Genomic DNA, 17495 nt, shown 5'->3' with positions numbered 1-17495 from the left:
AAAAATAGTGAAGAACAGAGAGCTACTCTATGCCCAGAGAGTTCAGGATCTAATACCTCCAGTGGTTCTAGGAATGTTTGCACCAACTTTCACAGCTAATGAGGAATCACATCGCACTAGCTCCCTTAAGACAATTTACCAAAGTTACTGCTTTTAGAACACCCACTGAGAGTGGCATTAATCACAGATGCAATGGGACTGAGTACACAGTGTGGCTGCCTCATGGAGGATGGGGAAGCAAAAGTTGCTCTCAAGTAGAAGCTATCCCATGTTGAAGCATTCGTACAGCTAAGATAGGAAATTACCAGTAGAACCTCCAGAGGGTTTTCTAAGGACCTGGGTCTGAACCAGAAGATACCAGCTGCCGATGACCACCAGGAGGTACAACAGCCTGAGGGGTCACCAGCACTGGCAGGGGAACCAGGTCTGGTTTCAAGCCTGGTTCTGCAAATCACAGAACAGGGTGACCATGGTTAAGTTCCTTAGCTTCTCTCACCCATACTTTTTTTTTTTTTTTAAAGTTTATTTTTTCAACGTTTTTTATTTATTTTTGGGACAGAGAGAGACAGAGCATGAATGGGGGAGGGGCAGAGAGAGAGGGAGACACAGAATCGGAAACAGGCTCCAGGCTCCGAGCCATCAGCCCAGAGCCTGACGCGGGGCTCGAACTCACGGACCGCAAGATCGTGACCTGGCTGAAGTCGGATGCTTAACCGACTGCGCCACCCAGGCACCCCTCACCCATACTTTTCTTATCTGTGAAATGAGGCCTGCAAGATCACCTATAATAATATATTAAGTAAGAACATGGGTTCTAGAAACCAACTCTTTAGGTTCAAATACTGACTTCACCTCTTACTGGCTGCATGCTATTGGGCAAGCCTCTCCCTCTGGGCCTCAGTTTCCCTCATTGATAAAATGAGGACAATAATAGTACCCTGCTGTGAGTATTAAAATGAGATACAAGCCATAAAAGCATGAACTTAATACACAGAACATAGGAAATGTTCACAAAATGCCAGCAATTTCTTATTTCTAAGCCATTCTACAAACTTAGAGATGATCCTTACTACATCGACTGAAACAAGTTCTCACATGTTCCCAGAAAGGAATTTTCTGGTAGTAATGCCAAAGGGTGAAATGAAATATTCCGAGATCTTTCAAAGAGACAAATGCATTCAGAATTCTTCACCAACAGAGTTACTTAAGCAACTCCTTCTACTTCGTGACATAGAAAAGGTGAGAAAAGGTAAACAAAAGATTGGAAATCCTAATTAATGGGGTATGGAAGAGGAAGGGGGTGGAGGTTTTCAGAGATGGATAACTACTTCCATCATTCACACACAAGACTTTTCGTTTAATTCTAGGAGTTCACAGACTTCAAAGATCACCAGCCTTTGGCACTAGAGCACCGTTTAAGTCAGATTACTTAGAAAATCCTGATATGCCAATATCAGCTGCTCTAGAAGTCACCCTCAGCACGCTGTTGCTCCCATAGGACAAAGACATTTCTCAGCTACCATAATGGCAGAATCTCTGCAATCCATACACCTCTCAAGACTTTCTGTTCAGGTTCTTCCAGAGTTAATACTCTATTCTTAATGAGGCCCCCAAGTCTGGAGGCTTATTCTCTCTGATGACAATTTAACTCACCTACGAACATGCAGAGGCAACTAAGTCTTTCAACACCAGACAACTGAGTAGCTGCTCTAGGAAGGGCATAGGGGCCAGGGATCCAACAGTAGATAAGACAGGAAAGATATCTGTCCTCAATGAGCTCACACTCTTGAAGGTGAAGGTTCTGGGTAATTTGGGAGTGTGGGGTGGTAGGAGATGCTGTGGAAACAGACACAAGCCTGAACCAGCATTGGGGGCTCAGAGAGGTTTCATAGAGAAGATCAAAGCAGAGAACTCAAGTGCAGCAGGAGTTGACCAGCAAAGGGACATGGAAGGTAGAGATGGAGAGGAGAAGACTCCTCAGGGAAAGCAAAGAGCATGTTGGAAATGCAATAGCAAGGAGACGCTTGATACCGTCAGGTTCTTGAGAACCTCCATTGGGTTAAACGCTAAAAGAGACTGAGAGTGGCATGGAAGGAGTCTGGTGGGGGACATTGTAGGTGCTATTAGAGTTTTCACTCTATCCCACAGAAAGCAAAAAGGTTTAAGGAATTTTAAGCTAAGAAGTCCCACAGTTCACCATTCCAGCAACTGAATGCCAACTACATTCTGGTGGCGTGGATACACTTCACTGGCATCCATTAGACACATACCCATTGGAGCCTGCCTCCTGAGCTTGTGCCCATGCTAGGATTCTCTGATGAAGAAGTCCCTGCTTCTGGCCTCATGAGGCTCCTTGCTGAACTGAGATGTCTTTGCCAAAATGTCAGGATAACGGAAACGGGTGGGCATCTTCAAGAACCAGAACTGAGCTCAGTTATGGCTTCTCCCAGGACACAGTGGGTAAGAATGGAGAATGAGGAAGGGGAGGTTCTCCAACAGGACCTTGGTCTCCATGGAAGGGACACTAGGCTGGCAGAGGAAGAGGGTGCCACGAGAGATATTTGCTGCATGTCTGCGGAAGCAAAGAATAGTAATGAAAGCAGGAGCAAAAAATAAGTGATTTTTTTAAATAAAGAAAGGCCAGCTCATGCCAGGTTCCCTGCAGCCTTAGAATAGAACATTTAGAGTTTTTTCCAAAACACTCTTAAAAGATAATTAACCTAATTTGGCATGTTGCAAAGTCATTTTAAATCTCGATTTGGTGAGTGAAATAATATATTCAGCAGCATGTGTGTGTTAGTGATAACTGTGTTTATCAAGGGCCAGAGGAGCCCAATCTCGAAGCGAGCACCTCCCTGTGAACCTGGGGGCTGGCAATTATCTCCTACAAGCCTTGCCACCTGTAATAGGTTTGTTGGTTATGTGGCCAGGGTTTAAAAATAATACTGGCTTTTCCGTAGGGCCTCCCATCCAAGGGCGTCTAATTGGAGGATTCACACCTAACATGATCAAGTTTAAAGGGGGGAATGTCCCCATCCTAACCGTAACTGCCATGAAGTTATAATTAAATCAAAGATTATTTTAGCTCTCTAAGTTTTATCCCCCCTAAAAAGGCCATTTAGTCTTTTCATTGCTATTTCAGATGTTTCAAAACGAATCCCATTATTAATAAACAAACCATCGGGGGCCATCTAGATGCATAAATTATAATTATGTGGTTCCCTTAATTAATTTTGACAGAGGATTTCACAACAAAGATCCCAAACCAGTCTTGCTTTCCCCAGAAAAGCATTGTGTGTGTAATCCTTATTCTCATAGCCCTTTACCTAGGGTAGAGATTTTAAAAGGCAGCCTCTTTAACTACCTTGTGCATTCCCAGTGACATCACAAGTCCCCAACTGTCCCAACTCAAGGGAATGTAGCCCAGAGTTCACCGCTATTCATTAGCTTTACTTGTGATAATGTCTCGAGGCAAAATAGAAGCTAAATATAGAGTCACTGACTGGATTACTGAGAAAAGCAGTGTACTAGAAAGAAAGTAATAAGCCAAGCCCTAGAGAGAAACCAAGACCATTGCCCTCAATATTCAGACTCTGAGTTCCTCCAGAGTAGAGCCCACAGTGTCCTCACAGCTGTACTTCCAGTGCACAGCAGAGGGGTTGGCCCGTCATGGGTCCCGAGCATTGCTGCACCCACTTGATCTTAGCCTCCAGCACCTCAGCCAGGTTACAGCCTCCCATATCCCATCATTCAATTTCAAGAAGTAGGAAAATCCTTATTCATTCTCTCAAAATCACTTCAGTTAAACCAACTCAACAACCCATTTACACAACAAAAGCTTTTTACATTCTAATACCAACTGCTTTGGATTTTTACAGGATCCAGTAGATTCCCTTCCATTACTCTTTCCACTCACATGTCTGGGGACCTCCTGTGGTAGAGCTGGATGGTCCCTGCCACCCCAAAGTTGGCAATTCTGATACACTCATGGGAAAGCTAGGCCTTCCTACAGGGGGACAAAAAAACCAATTCCTGTTTGTAATTACCTCTTTTCATCCCTATTCCTTGAATTGTTCACTTTCTGAAATTCCAATATGCATCCTGGATCTCTTATTCTCTGCACAAGTAGTAATGAGGTACCATGAGCTTTGGTACTTGTTTATAAACCTCATTCATACCTGCCTCCGAGACACCTCATCGTTAAGTCTGTGCTTCAGTGTTTTACAAGTTCTAGTACGTACACAGGTTACAGGAGGATTTGTTTGATTCAGTGGGACTGGGGCTGTGCCTGAGATCCTGCATTTCCGGCAAGCTCCCCGGGGGCCACCATGCATCTAGTCTGAGCCCACACTGGGAGTAGCGAGGGGCTTGTTCACACTGAGGGGGCACTACACTTTCTAATTATTGCTCAAGTAAACATAACATCTCGTTTCCTCTTTTCCCTGCGGGTTTCTTTTATTCTAATTTACAATGTCTTAGTATCACACTCTGATTTTGCTGGTATTCCCCAGCACCCATAAAAACCAACACCGCAACCCAAATTAGTTCCACATGGGAACACAGCCATAAAAGTAGACTCATGGTGCTCTTTCTCCATTTGTCATTTCAATCACTGAAGACACACAAATTAAAAAGATAGAAAGACAGAGAGAAACAATAAAGTACCTAATGCCCCATGTTCCCCTGTTTATCTGAAGGTGTTGATTACCTAGAGGTAATTTTTTTCTTGTAAAGTAATTTATTTTAAATAAAAAAAATAAAAAAAAAAAAAAAAAACAGGTCAGGCAGCTATTTCATTTATCACTATTACAAAGGAGACTAACCCAGCGATGGAAAAAGGGAAGGAGAAATTAATTACAAGTCAGAAGCTGCAATAACACTCCCGGTAATTGTGACAAAAATTTTAAATTAACATTTCTGTCACTGAAAGAAGTTTGATTAATTTTACAATTGGAGATGCTATCACCAGAATATTGGAGGGATCGGAGGACACAGCAGTTTGCAGTTTGAGATGTAGATGGCTTCTTTAAGGCTCAGAATGTATCTGCAAGGCACCTTCACACTTTATTAACAGCTCAATCAGTGCCATGCTGGAAATAATTAGCCAAGAAACCATGGAGTAAATAGATCTTGACTGGCAAACCATGTGAAAAGAAATACAAGCAATGAGATTTTCTGCAGCTATAACAAAGCCGACCTTGTTTTTTTGTGTTACAAAGTATCCTGGAAAGACCCTCTGTTGCCACTACAATGTTCCCTTCTGGAAATAAAACAACAGCACAGACAGCAGTTATACCTCTCCACTGGCATTTCCTTAAAGATTTTACTCTGGGGAGGGCTGGGAGAGGACCCAAGGCTTAAACAATAGAAGTTAAGAGAAAGGAAAAGCTGCAAATGTTCTCTCAGTGTCTATGTAGTGCACTGGCCTCCAACTAACACAACATTCAACATTGAGTTTAGGGCTTATTATGTTCCCAGGCACATAAATTCCAGAAGCTTTACCTGTACTAATTCCTTCAATCCTCAAAGGGACCCTATAAAGCATATTTTATAATCATCCTCATTTTACAAATGCCCTATTTTTGTGGCACAAGGCAGTAAGAAACTTACCCTAGATCACATACCTAGACATTAGTGAACAGATACTCATTCTCAGGTAACTGGGCTCCAGAACCTGCACCTCTAACCAGTGGTCAGCAAACCACATGTCAGGGACCAAACCCAGCCTGGTATCTATTTTTGTAAATAAAGTTCTACTGAAACACAGCCATACTCATTCATTTACATGTTGTCTCTGTGTTTCACTATAATGATAGAGATGGCTTGCAAAAGAGACTTACGGCACATAAAAAGTCAAACGTGTTTACTATCTGCCTTGTATAGATCAAGTTTAAACTCATGCTCTTACCCATGATGTTGTCCTCTTCTTAGAAGATGTCTACACTAACTCACAGCATCTAGGTAAGAGTGGACAGTGACAGACACTCTGGGTCACTGAAAGAGCAAGTGGCAGGGGGAATGTGAAAAGAGGATAGGAAACTTACTTGCAAAACATGTATGCTAATTTATTAAAAGCACCTGATAATGTTTCACAGTATTACATTTGATTTTGATGTAAAACCTATTATTCCACTTGTAGAAGGGAGTAGGAGAGAAATATAGTTTCTATGTACATGAGCCCTATAGTCCATATGGTAGTTTGTAGAATGGATCACCAAGCTGTTGCAGGGGATGCAAACCTGGGAGCTAGACATTTGTTTCCCTCCACTGAGATCAAGTGGAGGTATGTGGCAAATTGCAGTTTGAGATTACTGTTCACATGGGTGTCCTTCAGTTTTGAGAATATGTAGGTACTTTCCAAATCCCACGGTATGAAAAACAAAAAATGCAAGAAGTTCTAACTTGAAAAGTAAGTATACCTTTCCCAAAGGTTTGAGCTATTAAACTGTCTAGGTTGAAAGACATACATTAAACAATTAGAAGGAGAAGGGTAGAAATACAGTAGGAATGGGAAAGGTAAGAATAAGGATTATTAACGCTTACTGGTGTTTGGTGTTAATAGGTATTAACACTCAAAGAGGTCTGTGGTCTGAAATGGAAGCCTTATGTTGTGTAAGGTAGTGAAGGGTAAGGGAGGGAAATCCGAGAGCAAGCTAACTCAAGAGGTAAGCTTAAGCACCCAAGGAACATTTCCAACAATAATCAAAAGGGAAAACTCACAGGTTAAACAGAAGAAAAGTAGAATTTAAGTGATAATTTCCAAATTAAAAAGAAAAATCCAAGGAATGTGAAGTGCTAGATGTTAAAACATATTTAAAATTTACAGTAACTAAAATGATTGTATTGACCCAAGGGTAGCTGGGTGGAATTAAATATTGATGTACATAGTCAATATAGTCAAAAGGTAGCATTTAAATTCCTAAAGGAGATATTTCATAATTGGTACTTAGATCCCTCCCCACCTCAAAATGTTGAACAGCTACCCCCCTTATACATCAAAGAAAATTCAGGTCAGAGAAAGTTTAAAATAATTCAATCAGAAGATCGAAAAGTGAACATAGTTTACATTTATTCCCTCTCAGCGTAAGGTGATCAGAAAGCAAAGGAAGAGAACATAAAAAAGATTTTAGAAATATCTGGCCTTATTAAAATGAAATATAAAAATTTTATTGTTAAAATAGAAAAGCCAGACAAATGGCTATGAACTCTCTGCTATGTTAATTAAGAGTTTACAAGCCAATAAAAATGATACTTTAATTACAGTGGACAATACATAAAGCATGACAAGTAAAATAGAAAAAATAAAGGGAAACACACAAAAATCCAGTGAACCTAAAAGGAAAACACTTAAAAAATTCAGGTTCAGTAACAAAGTGTTTATGACAATGAGGAACCCATTTTGACCTATCAAATTAACCAGCGTTAGAAACCACCACTGTGGTGACCTGCAGCACGCCAGCGAATTTAATCCAAGGGTCCTCCTCTAACAGGTGTAGATGATGTAAATCCACAAAACTTGTAAAATAGCCTTTTTTCCCCCCATGGATGCCATGAAATCCACTTTCTAGAAGGCAACAACCTTACTTTGAAGATTTTATCCTTGGAAAAAATATCACAGATGTCCAAAAAGAGCTGAACACAGTTCAGACCTGACAGAGAAGACGAATATTAGAGGGGGAAAATACTCCAAACATCTAACAAGAGTGTGGTTAAATAGGGTGTGGCACATCCAACCTATAAAATGACATGCAGTTCTAAAACTCCTCTTATAAAAGATTTAAGGCAAGGAAATATGGAAAATGCAGTATTGAGTATAAAGTAGTAACATCACAGTATGGGCAATAAGATCCCTGATGTAGAAAAAAGGGAAAAAAATATGTATTTGTCATAGAAAGATGAAAGAATGTTTTTCTTCCTTGTGCTTTTGTATATTTGCCAAGCTTTTTTCAGAGAGCCTGAAATAATTGTATAATCAGTACTGACAAATGTATTAAATGCTAACTTCAAAACAGAATATGGTAGCGAGGTGAATTCAGCTCTCCTAGAGACCCAGGGAAGGGGGTTCCGAGTGGGGGGAATGTTTTGGATGACTGGAGAGAGCATCGAGCCAGCTATAACCAACCAGTTAGTTACTGGCATCACAGGTTAGCTCCATTAGAGTTAGGATGGCTGTCTGGTTTCCCTGAATGACTCCCCTGCAATGCAGTGTTGCCTGGAAGAGGTGGAAAGGCAGTGAGATGCCAGACTGGTAAAATCCAGGGCTTCAGAGGGCCTGAGACAGACTCAGACCACCACAAGCAGGAGAACCATCCTTGAAAATTTTCACTGTATGGGCAGAGGCCTCCTTGGAACCACCAGTACATCTGCTCCAGACCCCAGGATCACAGTGCCATATACGAATCCCTGTCTGTAACTGGAAAAAAGCAAACTGACATTTCGAGAAAGAAAGTATTTCATAGCGAGCACGTACAATGATCCTTCCTTCAAAAACCATCAAAGGTAAAGACTCAATTAGAAGTGGTGTCACCGAATCCGATTCTCTCTCCCCTTTCTAAAAGCAGCAAGAAATGTTAAAAGACAGTGTGATAGAAAGCTTTTAGTTTGGATCTGTATACACTTCATTCCTCAGATAGGAAGTGAGTTCCACCTTTGAAGGTGTGGGCTTCACGCAGAGAAGAGCTGAATTCATTCTCCACCACTACTCCACTACTCAAACTGTCTCTTTCTGCTTTGACTAGAAGGAGGAGGACCGCCAGGGTACTAGTTAACCAGGGATTTGGACTCATCTATGGAATTATGCTAACAGAGTGATCCCCAAACAATGCTGATACCTAGCACAGTGCCTAAAACATAGCAGAAGCTCCATGAACAACCTTGAGTAAGTCATCCCATGAAATCTGCTTTCTGGAAGACAGCTGGGATTATGCCCTTTTTAAAATCCCCTTTCTATACTTTTAGCTGGCCAACATGTGTATATCTTGAATTTTATTCATTTTGAACATTCTGGAATCAGTCAGCGATGTTCGGCTTTCTAGACATGAAACACTACTCATCAACACAAACCTTCAATAGCCAATGAGTTGAGGTTCCTGCTAGATTCTGCAGGAAGAATCTATGAAGATTCACTGGAAGGGTGTGTCACACTCAGCTGGCCCATCCTACCTCAATGTACAACAGGTATGAATTACTGGCTTATTGTGGACTACACTCCAAGTTTCCTTCCTCCAAGGTCAAGGTTCTATCAGATCAGCCTTTCATTCAGCCAGTCCCCAACCGTGAAGCAGGGTATTAGTTTCCTGAAACTTAGTCTTCTTAAGACTGTTATCTCCATCCTTTTAGATCTCCTTTATTATCACATAAGCCTGAAAGCAGCTTACATCTCTTAATTAAAAAATAAATAAAATCACCCAGATACAAAATAAAAAACACATGATTATCTGCAGGATAACTCAGGGTACATAACTGTACCGTAGCCTGTTTTATAGTATTTGTCATGTCTCTTTCCCACCTTTGACCTCCAATTGTTTGAGAAGTATGTGAATGTATCCTCATGAATATAGCGAATCTTAATTAGGTTAATTAGGCAGTGTTCCATCTACTGAATCCCTAAAATAACAAATGCTGCATGCCCTGTCTTAGAAACTAGCTATTTCAATTTTATTCTGCTAATAATTTTACTGATTCATTTTTCTCCTTGAGAGATTATTGGTTTTTGATATACCGATTGCTCTCATCCCCTTAATATCATTCTCCATTAAAGTTAAACTCTCCAGGTGCAGCCAGGTCTCTGTCTGGAGAGAGTTGTTAGTCTAGATCCTCAGAAAGGAAGCTGGAACAGTACTGGAGAGCTATCAGACCATGCTGCAATCTGACCCCAAGTGAACTAGAGAGGGAGAGAAGATGGGGTCAGAGTGTTCCAGACTGCCCTGCAGTCTAAGGCAGGTTCTGAAAAGTCATAAGGGAGTCTTAGAGCCAAAACGGGAAACAAGTAAGTCTCTTGTCTTCCAGGAATGGGTCTGCCTTAGTATTCCCAACACTTTGAGTTATTAGCCATGAGTAGTTTGTAGGAGGTGTGGTTGTGGTGCAAAACTGGGATAGGTTATGTCCACTGCAGTAGCCTCCTGTGAATTAGGTACGTGATTGGAAAGATTTTGAAGGTCATTTCTCAGGTACCACATTTAATTGGCCCCCATGAAGGAGGAGGACAGACAAAAAGGTGGAGAAAATAGTGTTTGGAAAGGGACTCCAGTAAACAACATGGCGATCCAGGAATTCTTGTGGGTAGAAGTTGTTTGCAAACCAAAAAGTTGATGGGATTTAAAAAAAAAATAGCTTTCACTGTGAAGCCATCAGAGCTGATAAGATTCAGCCCCAGAGGCAGCAAGACCTTCCAAGTTAAAACAGTAAATAATTTGATTGAGATAAAGATTAATAGCTGGAATCATGTGAGTCAGTCAGAAGCACCAGCGAGCATCAATCTCCAAAGATTAATAATGGTAAAAGACAACACTGTGATAATCAGTTTCATCGTGATGGATCATGGGAGAGTTTAATGAGTGAATTTCAGGAGGAGAATTTCAATAGAGTAGGCCAGACTTGGGGCGAGGGCAAACCACATGGCTGAACCTCAAAGTGGGCTGTCTGCCCAGAGGACACAAGCGGGATACCATTTTCCTGTCTGCGTGCTAAACGCTGAAATATCACACAAATTGGTGTCAGGAGGTTGAATGGAATCTGCTGCAGGAAAACGTGACTTGAGGAGAGAAACCATGCTTGCTGCTCTAATTTAGAAGGCAGGAGAGCTGAGCTGACAGAATTTAATCGTGTCTTAATGTGCTCAGGAAGACTGAGAATCATTAGTCATTGTCTGAGGGACACACAAACTGATGTCGTTATGGGACTGTGTCATATTTCAGAGAGTAGGGGGCCACTGTCCTCAACTCTGGTCTCTGCTAGCCCCCACATACCCAATTCAATCCTTCCACCACACTTTAGGTACCCACCAGGTAGCAGGCTCGTGCAAGGCCGAGGGAATGAAATGACAGACGAGCCATGCCTAGACCACAGAGGACATACAATTTTAAAAAGAGGGACCGACATGAGCATCATAATAGAATGGAATTGTCCTGGCAACACCTGGGAAGCATAGCACGTGTCTTGAAGTATGGGCTTGAGAGACAAACTGGCCCATGTTCCAGCCCTTCCCCTACCACAGGCTGGCTGTGGGACTGTGGCAAGTACATCTGAGCCTCAGTTTCCCCATTTGCCAACTACAGAAAGTCCTAGTTTTCATCTCATGAAGTTGTTGGAAAGCATACATAAGTACATTCTTCACATCATGCCTAGTGCATGGTCATATTCTACTAACTGTGGAGAGTGATTTTGCCCCATAAATTAACTACCTTAATGATATTGTTATTGTCATACACAAAACTAAAAGGCAACAGAATGTAAGGAGAAATGTTCCCGTAGAGAAGAATGAGACCAAGATGTGGATTAAGATCAGAGGAGAGCATCAGAGACAAAGAGATGGGTTTTTGGGGTGGGGTTACCTCTCAGGGTAAAGAGGAGTTTTCCAGATCCCAGACCCAGAGGGGAGAAAAGGTCTCAAAGACAAGGAAACTCGTATGAGTCAAAGCAGAGAGTTGAAAAATCCCTAATGGTTTGAAAAATGTAGACATTTCAGTGTGGCCAGGGTATTTTATGGTCCATGGGTTGAGGTAGAAAAAGCTTTCAATGCCACGTGAAAGAGTCCAGAAGATGCCAAATTTGTAGTTGAAAGAATTAAGAAAGCAGCAATGTTTCTACATCTTCAAAGAAGAAACAAAAATGGAAGGAAATCTGCTATGACATAGTCTATTAGATGTTGAGGTTTGTCAAACCAGATCCCTCCTAACAAAACTGCAGGCAGCAAAAGCATAATTAAAACTATTAGCAGTATTGGTCCCAAAGACCAAGTAATAACAGATAATTGTCAACATCACCTGTGTTTGTAAGATCAGTAAGAAGTGTCAAAGCACCTCTAACCACACAGCCCTCATTAATATGCTGACAATGAGGACTGCCATCTAATGAGTGCCTATTATATGCTAAGGGATCCGTGGCTTCTAGGTTTTGTTATTTATTCCCATTTCCTTGATGAGAAAAGTTTTGGAGAAATGGAGTAGGTGCCCAAGGTCACACAGATAGTACCTGGGGCACCTGGGATGTGGACAGAAGGTGACCTGAGAATGAAGCATGCAGCCCACACGCATATCTTAGCTCCCTCCCCATCTCCAAAACAAACAGCAGTGACATCCCTTCTGTGTGGAGCAAGAGAGGGTTTAGATTCCCACTGGTTTTCTTTCTATTCACATTGGGCAAGTTACATTATAAATTAATCCTGATGAAACATTCCCACCCCCTGCCATGAGCTGAGAAGCTTCACTGCAGTCCTGAAGCCCCTGCAGAAGGGACCTTCAGAGAAAGATCCAGGGGACTTGATCACATTTGCTTTTTAATTAATCTAAGGTGTTAATTTTCAGCTGGAGGAAAGTTAATTTTTCCTTTTGTTAATCTAATGGCCAAAGGCAAGGCTGGTGCCTATTGCGGCAAGAGTTTGGAATGGCTGTCAAGCTCCCTGGTGCTACAATAAATGCAGTGGCAAATAAAACAGCTTCCCTGGAAGGCACACGAATTTGAATAATTCCCGCAGATGGTCTCTGCTTCTCTCAGTGAAGAGAGAAAAAGACTAATTCCAACCTAATCAGGCCACGCTAGCATCCAGGCAAATCCATTCTTTTGATCCTTCACATTTCTTCTCTGAAACTAGAAGCGAAAAATAAACAGCAATTTCTTTCAACAGCAAAGCAGCATTTACAGATTTGGGGTTTGAGAAAGTTACAATGCGCATTCCTCTCCCTGGAGAGCTATTCTAGTCCCAGCCTTCTTGCCTAGTCCCCCATTATGTAACTACTTTATAGGCTGGGACTCTTAACTAGAACAAAGACTGCTATTTGGAAAAGGAATTAAAGCTGCAAGGCCACCTGATTCTTCTGAAGGAAACTCAGAACTTGTCACATCTGTGTGACACATGATTGAAGAGTCTGGGATGAAGATGATGGTTATGTGTGGCCAGGATGTTCAAAGCACCCTGGGGTAAGCCAAGAGGAAGCTCGCGTAACCACTCTCACTGGGTCTTGCTCCGAAGCCTTTTCTGAAGGTTTGAGACATCCCAGAGAAGGCCACGAGGTATTGGTCAAAAGCCTGTACAGGAACCCAAGTTTTGGAACTGAGGAAGGCTGGTGACACAGCAGCAACGACCAGAGGTACCTGAATTTGGCCTTGACTTGGTGTTGGTCCACCTGAATTGCCCTCCATCTTTTAAAAATATTTTGCTTTTTAAAATTGTATCTATTATGGTAATTTCACATGCCAATTCAATGTGACTGGTGGTGGCTGCTTGGACTACCACGTTTAAAAAATACTGTGGGGGCACCTGGGTGGCTCAGTCAGCTGAGCATCAGACTCTTGATTTCGGCTCAGGTCATGACCTCACATTTCATGGGTTTGAGCCCCACCTGCATCAGGCCCTGTGCTGAGAGAGCACAGCCTGCTTGGGATTCTGTCTCTCTCTGCACCTCTCTGCTCATGCTCTCTCAAATAAACTTTTAAAAAGGGCGGGGGGTCGGGGGTGGGTAGCTCCTGGGTGGCTCAGTCAGTTGGGCATCGAACTTTGGCTCAGATCGTGATCTCGCTGTCCATGGGTTCGAGCCCCACATCGGGCTCTGGGCTGACAGCCCAGTGCCTGAAGCCTGTTTTGGATTCTGTGTCTCCCTCTCTCTCTGCCCCTTCCACACATTTGTGCTCTCAATCTCTCTCTCAAAAGCAAATAAACATTTAAAAAATTAAAAATTAAAGATAATAGCGTGAGACTCTGGACAAGGATTTCCTGATCTCGATGTCTGCTTTGGCATCGTGTAGGGAAATGAAGGGTACATGTTCCACACGTACCACATTCTCACTTTCAAGCTTGCCAGTGCAAAGGCCTCAATCCTGAAGGGCATCCTAACTCCTCAAGTACCACCTGTCCGAAGAACCTACCCCTAGACCATTTTGAAGAAAGGAGTCTCAGTCACACTTAAAAATCAATCCAGAACTTTCATTTTCTTCCAAAGCAATTTTTTTTTTTTGACCCAAAGAAAGTTGTTTCTCACAGTAAAACTGTTCCTTTCAATACCTTTCCATCTTGGGGGCAGGGATTTGAAAGGCTGACGCTTTAGCTCTGAGTTTCTAAATGAAATGGACGTTCAACTCTGTATCAAAAAACAGGGGGAAAGACTCATGCAGGCATTAAGGGGTTACACCTTTGTGTGGAGAAAAATTCTTTCCCAAAGCAGGCTAGAAACAGACACAATGAATTCAGCCCATCCACTTTTTAATGGCTTGCATTATTAAAAACATTACTTATGCTTTTTTGCATGACAAAGAACATGAGTAATAATTTTGATAATAACTTGGCCTTTGATACACAAAGGAACTCAGTGTGAAAGTTTTTAAAATACTATCTTTGGGGCAAAACTGGAGATTAGCAACACACTAGGAAATGAGCTATCAGTAGAGGGAGAAGCCTGCAGTACATGTTTTTTTTGTTTTGTTTTGTTTTAAATTTGGAACCCTAGCTGAAAGCTGGTGGAATGCTTCAATAGGTAGATATCCCCTAGAATTTTTGGCCTATCAAACAAAACATGAAACTCCTGATCAGAAGAAAAGTGTCTAGGGGCACCTGAGTGGCTCAGTCGGTTGGGAATCCAACTTTGGCTCAGGTCATGATCTCACAGTTTGTGAGTTCAAGCCCCACATCAGGCTCTGTGTTGACCAATCAGAGCCTGGAGCCTGCTTCAGATTCTGTGTCTCATTCTTTCTTTGCCCCTTCCCCACTTGTGCTGTCTCTCAAAAATAAATAAATGTAAAAAAAAAAATTAAAAGAAGTGTCTATGAATCTATAAACACATTATATATACACTTATTAACATACATCTTAAAATCTTCCCTGACTATAACAGTGTTTCCACATACCAAGTACATTTTAAAGACATTCCTTGTCTTTATACTCCCAATGGTTTGTGGTTCAATCCAATTAATGGTCACTAATTAGTGGGTATTAACACGAGCTTTTATGACAAGCTTGTTCCTTGAAGCACATCTTCTCTTGAGTTCCTTGACAGATGACAACTGGAATTTATTTATTCAAACATTTATTATCTACTATGTGCTTCATATTGAATCCCAGGGTATGTTAGGAAATAAAACAGACAAGTATCCTCAACCCCTGTGGAGTTCACATTCTAATGTGGGCAGGCAGATGCTGAGCAAACATAAAAACATGTTGTGTATTAGAAGGAAGTGCTGTGGAAGAAGACTGATAAGAGAAGGAGGAACCAGACGTACCAAAGGTAGGCTGCACAATCTGAAACAGGTTTCCTTGAGAAGGGAGCGTTCAAGACTTAAAGGAAGGGAAGGAATTAGCCATAAAGTCCGTTGCCTCCAGTGATCAAGATGGGGAAGGATGTGTGTGGAGAAGTTTTGGGGATTGAAAAAAATCAGGAATTCTGCTTTGGATCTGCCAGGTTCAAGATCTACTAGACTGAAGAAGAGACTTGTAGATACATCTGTGGAGTTCAGGAATGAAAACTGGGCTAGTAATATAAATATGCACACACAGGGCTTTAGCAGCACAGGCTGTGTGCTATCTCTGAGGAAGCGAGTGTAAATGAGAAAGAACCAAGAGTCCAGGACTATACCCTGGGCTTTCCAACATTTCCAGACTTGGGGAGAAAAGGAAAACCAGCCAAGCAGAGGGAGGAGCTGCCCTGCAAGCTAACTGCAGAACCCGTCTCTGGGAAGAAAGGCATCAACTGTGTCAATGCTGTTGACTGAGAGCCAAGGAAGAGGCACAGGCAGGGAATCTCCAGAGCATGGAGGGTGTGGTCACCAACATAATTACCTAGGCATAGTAATTGCCTTGGGAACTCCCAGACCCTTTGTTTTACAGATCTTACTAATCTGCAAAGGGTTCCCACCCATCTCCCCAGGGTGAGGTCACAGCTTGGTAGCTCCTCTCCAAGGGCTGGCCTATAGAAGTGTGTTTTTGTTGTTTTGTTTGGCCAGTACAGTGTTTTACAAAGTTGCAGTTGTGAAATTTCAAATCTAAAAAATACAGGTTTCCATGCTATCCTAAGAAACAAGTGCTTACTGGTCTGACCTACATTCACACTACCCGGCAGAGACCAACTGGAGCGGAGGGATGTGTGTTTCCAGGTCACAGCACTGCCACCAATTTGTCAGTGAGCACAGACAAACTCCCAGCCAGCCACTCCTACTGATCTTAAGCTGGCTGGCTGCACAAACATTTCAGTTTACCATCTTTTTCAGGGGGGGTTTTGAAATGGAATCAGATCTCAAAGTTTCCCAAGGCATGACATACATCTGCATCTATAGAAGAAGTATAATTTTTGTATTGGCTTATGAATCTCAGTCTGGAAAACTTAGGACAGATTTCTTCTAGACCCACAGGGAATACCAGGTCCAGGCTACCTTAAGAAGTTTTAAGTGGCAAAAAGATTTCCTATTTACTTTAACATTGGGAACATTAAGTTACTTTGTCTTTTTTCCCTTTACCACATCTTAGAGGTCTTAAACCCTAATGAAACTTATGTCCTACTCACGGTTTCCCAAATGTGTCTGGTCATGGAAAGCTTTTCTGATGGATGGGATATATGTCTTGAGAGGTGATAGACACACCACCCACCCCCCCCAACCCCAGGATGCTCCAAGGAATGCCCATTCCAGCCTGGGACTCTCATGATGGCCGGGGCCATGTCTCGTTTCCAGATGTCAACACCTTGGGTAGCATCTAACCCATAGATGTTCAACAATTTCCTGAATAAATTACAAATTGGAGAGGCTGGATATATTACCCAGGCAAAACTAATGGGATTCTAAATTGCATTCCATACCTGGATCACAGGAAATGATGTGTTCAGGTCCTACTCAAAACCAGCCCTCGGGGCATGAGTTTCTTCTCAGCCTCATGAGAATCAGGCATCCTACCATCGGCAGCAGGTCCATGCCTGTCACGCCAGTGTCATTTATAGCCTTGGGAGGGGCCTGTTCCGAAACTCCCATGCAACTGAGCTAGTCAGGTACAGAACACACAACCTTTCCTTCACAACTTACTGCCATTTCTCTGGTACGTTTTTGACGTACCACAGAGTCACTTGCTACCCAAAGTGATCTTGCTGTAAATTGGGAGACAGTCTCTGGCAGTAGTGAACAATGCCCAACAGTAGACATTTGCCATCCTGGCTTTAGTATTTGGGAGTTTGATTCCATTTTTGGTAGCATGAGCTTAAATCAAACCTGCCATGAGAGAGGTGCTGGCCTGAGCTGGCCCCCAAACATCTGTATCTTTGCCTGTCTTTATGGTTGTCTCTTTTTAAAACATTTTCATTTTC

At 42.2% G+C, this 17495-nt stretch overlaps 1 long non-coding RNA gene across 5 annotated transcripts in view; it reads right to left on the bottom strand.

The window, feature by feature from the left end:
* The window catches only part of LOC122214511, a 161811-nt gene that overhangs the window by 103652 nt on the left and 40664 nt on the right, over positions 1–17495 (bottom strand). Inside the window, exon 2 of one of the 5 annotated variants that reach the window (XR_006199919.1) lies at positions 2271–2572. The exons of the other annotated variants lie outside the window; for them this stretch is intronic. This is a non-coding gene — a long non-coding RNA (uncharacterized LOC122214511). The remainder of the gene's footprint in view (positions 1–2270; positions 2573–17495) is intronic. 5 annotated transcript variants of the gene reach the window in all.

This window comes from Panthera leo, chromosome A2, assembly GCF_018350215.1.
Source record: "Panthera leo isolate Ple1 chromosome A2, P.leo_Ple1_pat1.1, whole genome shotgun sequence".
Classification (NCBI taxonomy): domain Eukaryota; kingdom Metazoa; phylum Chordata; class Mammalia; order Carnivora; family Felidae; genus Panthera; species Panthera leo.
The sequence above is the reverse complement of the archived record's forward strand: the minus strand, read 5'-3'. Positions and strand labels throughout refer to the sequence as shown.